General features: G+C 45.3%; 1 pseudogene; it reads left to right on the top strand.

The window, feature by feature from the left end:
• The first annotated feature begins 2,163 nt into the window (after window positions 1-2,163).
• Window positions 2,164-8,464, top strand: part of LOC118857857 — a 28,554-nt pseudogene continuing 22,253 nt past the window's right edge.

Genomic DNA, 8,464 nt, shown 5'->3' with positions numbered 1-8,464 from the left:
TAGGGAGCCGTCTTACAACAGTGATAAATAAGATTTTACAGTTACATGACTTAAGTGACTGGGGAAGGGATAGATCTCCTCGAGAGAGAAGGGTGAATAACCAGCAAACTTGGCGCCAAAGGAGAGTAACAAGGAAAGAAATGTTTACTGCTTTATTGAGAGCAGGGGTAGGTTTTGAAATGATAGATGGAATTCCAACCAATGAATTATACAGAATGTATAGAGGACTTGATAACACGAGAAATAGGGAAATAAGAACTGCTCCTGCAAGCCCACAAGCCACTCATACTGAAGGTGACCTTGTGTGATTAACGGATGAAAACTTGTACATTTGGGGATAGGCTGAGAGGACAATCTTAGTCTCTATCTAGGGTGGGATCCTCTTGGCTTCCTCATTATGTTCCTTTTGAAAAGAAACATTTCCCACCTGAGTTTGGCTCTGATGTTGAGTCTTTGCATAACTGAAATCTCAACCAAACTTGAGATGATTTTATTTGAAGAATTATAGTCCATACTTGTCTATTCTTTTTGTCCTTTGTTTTGGCTAACCTTGTTGCTAGTTTTGTTTCCTTCAGGCTTAAGCACCCTGCACTTTCCGGTGACTGCCTAAGCATGTAGCATTCTTGGAATTCCTGCCAGCTCGTTAAAGAAATGACCTCTGGAATGGGACTTTTTGGGGGCAGGGCCATCTCTACATCCAATTTCAGCATGAAGAAGCTATGGAAAATGAGACCTTCACCCCTCACCCCAAGATTTTGAGCCCCAATCGTTCAAGGGGGGTGGAAATGATGATAGTGTTCTGTTTACTTATTTTGTGTTATCCTTGCTGTGTTGTTTTATTGTTATGATATTATTGATCCTATGTAATGGATACAAGGATTTAGGGGTGGACATTTGAATTATTAATAATTATTTTGGGGATGATTGATTGAAGAGATTATTTTGCTGGGATCTAGGGGTGGATCGCATTTGAATCGTTAACCAATGTTTGGGAATGTCACTGAATGATATGTTTTGCTTTATAATGAATGATATGTTTTAGTTTCCTTTGTAATTGGATCACAATGTATGTTCTAGGATACATGGCTGATTAGATTATGTATCCTATAACAAGGGGTGGAGTGTAACCAGAATGGCCTTTGTTTTCTTTGAATGACTCAGCTTACCTCATTGAGCCTCTGGACACTGTGGCTTGCTCTTCCGGGGCAGGAGGCCCGGGGAGCATGCCGGGAAGCAGACAACTTCCTGTGTGATGAGTCATGGGGCTGGCTGAGGGGAGGTGTTAACCTCTACCCTAGGGGGAGGGGCCAACTCAAGAACCAATCAGCCCTGGTCATTCAGGCGGAGCTTGATGATGTCAAAAACCCTATAAGAGGGGAGAGGACAGTTTGAAGAGCTCTCTTTCCTTTTCCGGTTGGAGCCAGAGACAGTTACAGCGACAGTTACAGCGACAGTTACAGTTACAGTTACAGCCACAGCCATAGCTGAAGCAGGAGCTGCCAGTAGCGGAGCTGACCTACGGGAGGAAGCTGAACAAAGACTTCAGGCCATTACAGCGACAGTTACAGCGACAGTTACAGCTACTGTTACAGTTACAGTTACAGCCACAGCCACAGCTGAAGCAGGAGCTGCCAGTAGCAGAGCTGACCTACGGGAGGAAGCTGAACAAAGACTTCAGGCCAGTGGGTAATCTTATTACCATCGAGGGGGAAGCATGATTTTGCTTTACGCAATCATGCTTCTCTGTAGCCTCCTGGTTACTCTTGCAAGGCGTACTTATTGGGCCTGGAAGCTTTTGATCAACATATCAAAATGGGGTTGCTGGTTCATGGGTTGGTTACTGTGGAGCCTAAATAAATGTTTTGATTCTTCTGCCTTCTACTTTGAGAGTTTCTTATATCCGGCGATTCCGAACGTTTCAGACATGTTTATGATCCTCTTTGAGATTATAAACTCTGCCCTCCTAATACACCTAGGAACTAATTATGCCCTTCATTCCTCAAGCTAATTGGTTCTCTCATCCCTGAGGTTGCCCAACCCTGGGGCAAACAAGAGAGTCTGTAAATTCTTAGTATGGGAGATGTCAAGGGTAGTTCCCATAAAGTAAGGGCCATCCTGACTGCTATATCCCTCTGAGTCCCTCAGGTTCATCTTGTTTCCGGGATGGTGTGTGTCTTGCTCCCCAGAGGCATCTGGATAAAAGTGTTGGCTGAGACCCTGCTGGTGCTGAATTCCCAGGTGACCACAGGCAGACATGCCCCAAGTAAGTACAGAGCAGCAGCTCCCCAGAGAGCAGAGGCGGGGCCCAAGGAGAGCACTCTTCTCCCTGGCCCAGACCGAAGGGAGGACTTGGGACAGGACGGTCCTTAGATACATGGGCAGTAGGTGAAACTGGGTTTCAGGCTCCCCTCCCAACTGACTCTTCTTTTGGCCTTTGCTTCCTTTCCCCTTTGGGCCCCCTCCCCAGTGAGCTGAGGGCTCCAGTCAATACCTACTATCTGCCAAGCACTGTGCTAATGCCAGGGATAGAAACAAAGGCAAAAGATAGTCCCCTACCCTCAGGAGATCAGTTTAATGAGGGAGACAACATGCAAACAAATTCTTTACAAACAAGATATATACAGGATAAATGGGACATAATCAACAGAGGGAAGGTGCTAGCATTAAGAGGGATCAGAAAAGATGGGGAAGGTGGGATTTGAGCTGTTACTTAAAGTAAGCCAGTGAAGTTAGGAGGCAGAGGTGAGGAGGAAGGGTGTCCTGAACAGGGGGACAGCCAGATAGTGCCCAGAGTAGAAAGATAGAGTAATCTATGGGAGGAAGAACAAGAAGGCTGGTGTCACTGGACAGCAGAGTACTGGGAGCCTGGGAATGTAAAGTGTAAGAAGGCTGGAAAAGTAGGAGGGGGCCAAGTTGTGAAGGGCCTTGAAGGCCAAGCAGAGAATTTTATATTTGATCCTGGAGGTGATAAGAAGTCACTGGAGCTTTCTGAGTAGGGGATGAGATGGTAAGAGCTGTTAAGGTCTCTCACCACCATCTAAACTTTTCTGTCCCACTAAACATCTTCACGGAATCTGCCTAAGCTTCTGGAAAGGTTTTAATTTGGGTGTTATTGGGGGAGTGATGGGGCTACTTTCTTGGATTAATTTCCCAGGTGTGATTTCAAGGCCATAAATGAAGCTGGAGTATTTGGGACCACCTCTGGTTTTCAAGAATAACATCATGGTAGAATAGGGGAAGGCCTCCCCATCTGTTTCTTGGAGGCAAGCTAGAAGCGAATACTGGGCTGGAGGGACCAAGGGGATGGACCAGGCTGGCTTTTCTCCTATCTTCGTGATCCCTTGTTCATGGGCTGAGAAAAGAGGTGCAGGCCCAACGTTCCCCAATCCCCCTCCCCTGGATCAGGCAGGGCTTGCACTCTCTGCACCCTGTCTGCCAGCATCATGTCTGATCTCCACACCGCTGCTACTCTCCCTGAAGCCCAGGCCTGGATCAAGGGGCCTCTTCCATGACACAGCAGGGGAGCAAGATCATTTTTTCTGGGCAGGGAGGGAGCCCTCTGGGATGGGACACAATCCTCTTGCAGAGAGTGTAAGTAAGTAAGGTAAACAGATAAAAGCCCCTCTGGAACTATCCATATTATTGCCCCTGCAGCCTGGCCTGGCACCCGGCCTGGTTAATCACAGTACCTTCAAGATCCTAACCTCATTTAGAGCCATCCTTCAGGAATCTGTCCCATTCTTGAGCTTTGTCACCTGCACTGCCTCTGTGGAGAGAATATGCCATGTGTAACATTAATTCTCCAGGGCTGGGCAAGAGAGGAGGGGCCTTCTAGAGACAGTCTATCAGGGCCTGAGCAAGGGAAACCTGATGGCAGGGGGATCTCCCAGTCCTAGCAGGGTGATTGCTATATAACCCAGCTGACAACTCCAGGAACACCCTGGTCTCAGCCGTGGGTGTACTGAGCACATGCTGCCCCGATATGGACAATAAGTCAAACTACACAATATTGAAGTCACCTCCCAGCTAGAAATTAGTCAAACTTTTAAGCTCTTACTATGTGCCAGGCATTATCTTAACTGAGGGGGATACAAAGAAAGGTAAAAGTCCCTGGGGATGACAACATGAAAACAACTGTATATAAACAAGTTATATTCAGGATGCTTTGGAAATAACCAACAGAGGGAAGCCACTAGAATTAAGGTGGACTGAGAAAGGCTTCCTATAGAAGATGGGATTTTAGTTGGTACTTGAAGGAAGCCAGGGAAGCCATGAGTCAGATATGAGTAGGGAGAGAATTCCAGACATGGGGACAGCCAGAGGAAATGCCCAGAGTTGGGAGATTGAATGTCTGGCAGGAGGGACAGCCGGGAAGCCAGTGTCACTGGATCACAGAGTACATGGGTGAGGGAGGGAGAAGCCAGGCTTAAGGAGACTGAAAAAGTAGGAGGAGCCAGTGTGAGAAGAGCTTTGAAGGCCAAATAGGATTTTTAAAGTTGATGCTGGAGGTGATAGGGAGCCACTGGAATTTATCGAACAGGTGGGTGACATGGTCAGATCCGTGCTTTAGGAAGATCCATTCGACAGCTGAATGGAGGATGGACTAGAGGGGGTGGGCCCGAAGGCCAACAGACCCATTGGCAATCTATTGCAGTAGTGCAGGTGGAAGGTAGTGAGGGCCTGCATCAGGGCCGTGGCAAAATCAGAGGAGAAAATGAGGCATATTCAAGATGCTACAAAGGTAAAAATTGTCAGGTTTTGGTAAGAGATTCAATATGAGTGATGACAGTGATAATAACACTGAGATTGTGAGCTCAGGTGACTGGGAGGATGTAATAGGGAAAGAATCCACATCTGTGGTAGAATGATCACAGAAAAGAGCAAGCACAAGGAGGAACTAAGGGATTGTCCATAGACTTTGGCTTGGGCTGAAGTTTCATGTGGGCAAAAGTGGAAAAGAAGACTAGAAAGGGAAATGGGAGCAGAGGTGGAGAAGGCCTTGATATCTACACTAAAGAAGTTGTTCTTCATCTAAACAGCAATGGAGAGTCATGGGGTGAGCTGGGAGCTTTGGAGAAGAAAATATTTTTAATCACAGAGACCAGTTAGGAGACCCCTACAGATGCTGAAGCTTGACCCATCATGCCTGACCTCTGGAGCGGGGCAGAAAGCCATGTTGTAGACTGTCATCCTGGTAGGAAGGACTGAGCTAAGTAGGGCAGTCAAAGGCACGGGGATGGACTCAGGAGTTATTATCACAGCCAGTTCAAAGTGTCAGGGAACCAAAGGAGGACCAGAGGTTCCAGATGTGTTCAAGATTCAGAAGTACAATGTCAAGAATTTGTTTATTAGAACACACTTTCCCACTTTCAGATCCTGAATTTGCAAAGAAGATGGGCAAATGTCTAAGAAATGAGGAGGCTTAAGAGGTTTGAGGTCATTCCAAGGAGCCCAGCTCTAGTCTGACTCACTTGAATTGGTGACCACATTGATGTGGTTCTGAGCCTCGATATCTTAGGCCAAGGTTTCCCCTTTCCCCCAATCTCTTATTCTTCTGAAGGAGCTTTGCCTGTGGGTGATTCCCTTATCTGCATAGTATCCCAGGATTTGCACTTTAGAGAAAATCTAGGCCAACTCTTTCATTTTATAGATGAGGAAACTGAGGCCCTCAAATTAGTGACTTAGCCAGGGTGACACAGTAGTAATTACCAGGGTAATGTAGTTAGTATGGTAAACTGCTATATTAGTGTGGGTGAGGATATTTGAGGATTAAAGGGTTTTTAGTTGGGTGATCAGGTGTGATTGGAAAAGCTGGGGCAGAGGGGAGACACTGGAAAGGAAGAATCAGTAAGGTTTTCTGACTTGTCTGTCAGAGGTAAGGGAAAGAGAGAGACCTGAATCCCAAATTCCTCTAGGTTTTCTAGAGATGGTATAAGGCAGAATAGAGGTCCATTAATAGAAATCAGGAAATCAGGAGGAAGATTTGATTTAAAGATGACAACTTTTACGTTTTTAGTTTGAGGTGCTTGGGAACATCCAGGTGGAGATGTTTGATGGGGATTTGGAAACAAAGGATGAGCCAAGATCAAGATTTAGGGTCTGTAAAGAGGGAGAAATTAAGGGGTTAGAGTGAATAGATGCCTGACAGAGAAAGAGAGACAGAGACAGAGAGAGAGACAGAGAGACAGAGAGACAGAGACAGAGAGACAGAGAGAGAAAGAGACAGGCAGAGAGAGACAGAGACAGAGAGAGACAGAGAGAGAAGTGAGAGAAGAGAATAGAGATTGGTGACTTTGGTCATGAATATGTTTAGTGATTAAAAGAGGAAGAGGAGTCAGGTAATAATTGGAGAGGTAAGAAAAAAGTGAGGATGGTCAGGTGTCACAGAAGCTGGGGTGGAAGGGGAAAGATTTCAAGGAGGGGATTGTCAGTGTCAGAGGTTGCAGTGACAGTGAAGGATGGGTTTGGAGAGAAAATTATAATAATTTATGGAAGGAGGTAAATAGAGGGACCACTGCCACTAAAGTTTTAACAATCATCTTGCTCCTCAAACCAAAACTCATACTCTGGGGCTCTGCTCTCTTGATTGGTAACTAAACCCTCAGTGCTTGTGTTGTTCAGACATTTCAGTCATGTTTGACTCTTTGTGACCTTATTTGGGGTTTTCTTGGCAAAGATACTGAAGTGTTTTGCCATTTCTTTCACTGGCTCATTTTACAGAAGAGGAAACTGAGGCAAATAGGGTTAAATACCTTGGCCAGGGACACATAGAAGTGTGTGAGGCTGGATTTGAACGTGTCTTCCTTTTTTATGATTTCTTCTTATTTTTAGTTTACAACACTCGGTTCTACATAATTTTGAGTTCCAGATTTTCTTCCCTTCCTCCCCCACTCCCTCCCCAAGACAGCATGGAATCCGATATATCTTCTATGTATAACTTCACATTGAACTTATTTACACACTAGGCAAGTCGTGGAGAAGAATTATGACCAATGGAATGAATCATGAGAAAGAAGAAACAGAACCCAAAAAAAACCCCAAAAACAAAAACAAAAGAGAGAAAAAACAAAGAGGAAAAAAAAGGCAAGCTTAAAGTGTGCCTTAATCTGCATTGACACTTCATATTTCTTTCTCTGGATGTAGATAGTATTCTCCATCATGAGTCCTTTGGAGTTGTCTTTGCACCTTGTTTTGCTGAGAAGAGCAAAGTCTATCAGGGTTAGTCCTCACAGAATCCATATATCTGTGGTTGTGTACAATTTTCTCCTGGTTCTGCTCCGCTCACTCAGCATTATATTGTGTAGGTTTTTCCAGGTTGTTATGAAGTCTGTATCATCCCCATTTCTTATAGAACAATAGCATTCCATTTCTTTCATATACCACAGCTTGTTCAGCCATTCCCCAACTGATGGGCATGTATTGGCAACCAAAAATGGGCTCCTTAGCACTTAGTCAACAAGTGCCCTTGACTAGTTTGGCTTTTTCCCCTGAACTGAATGCTGTTTGTATGTTGGACTGGAGTAAGCTTGTCGGCCCCTTCACCTTGCTTCCCTTGCTTAAGCTGATGGAAAGAACCTGTGCTTTCCCGGTCAACCCCTTCACCTTGCTTAAGCAGATTGAAAGAACCTGTGCTTTCCTCGGCGTACCTTACACCCCCGCAGAAGCTGGATGGTTAAAAGCAGCTCCCGTTGGAGCCAGAGGCTACAGCCACAGCCACAGCCACAGCCACAGCCACAGCTGAAGCAGGAGCTGCCAGTAGCAGAGCTGACCTACGGGAGGAAGCTGAACAAAGACTTCAGGCCAGTGGGTAATCTTTTTATCATAGAGGGGGAAGCATGATTTTGCTTTACGCAATCATGCTTCTCTGTAGCCTCCTGGTTACTCTTTCAAGGCGTACTTATTGGGCCTGGAAGCTTTTGATCAATATATCAAAATGGGGTTGCTGGTTCATGGGTTGGTTACTGTGGAGCCTAAATATATGTTTTGATTCTTCTACCTTCTACTTTGAGAGTTTCTTATATCCGGCGGTTCCGAACCTTTCAGACATGTTTATGATCCTCTTTGAGATTATAAACTCTGCCCTCCTAATACATTTGGCGACGAGGATGGGATCGCTAGGTATAAGATCTCTATTTAGAAGCAGAACAATTTCAGAGGAAGAGATGAATATCCCAGGATGGGAGGATCCATTTTATTCCTCCCTAGCAAAAGAATTGGCTAAAAAAGCTGGACCCTGTGAAAACTGGGAACCAAGGCTACGGAGAGGAGATCCTAGGGATTTGTAAAAGTGTTTACAAGAAGTTGGGATTCAGTCAGGGGCATCACTATCTAGGCAAAGCTGGACAGTGTTATCAGCCTACTGGCTAGTATACGAAAGATTGAGATTAAGTGAAAGACATGGGGGCACTCCTACCCCACAGCAAGAAGGGGAATCTCAGATAGCAGGAGACCAAATGGACTCAAA

This window comes from Trichosurus vulpecula, chromosome 7 (genome assembly GCF_011100635.1).
Source record: "Trichosurus vulpecula isolate mTriVul1 chromosome 7, mTriVul1.pri, whole genome shotgun sequence".
In the NCBI taxonomy this organism is placed as follows: domain Eukaryota; kingdom Metazoa; phylum Chordata; class Mammalia; order Diprotodontia; family Phalangeridae; genus Trichosurus; species Trichosurus vulpecula.
Note: the sequence above shows the minus strand (reverse complement) of the source record. Positions and strands in the feature narration are given on the sequence as shown.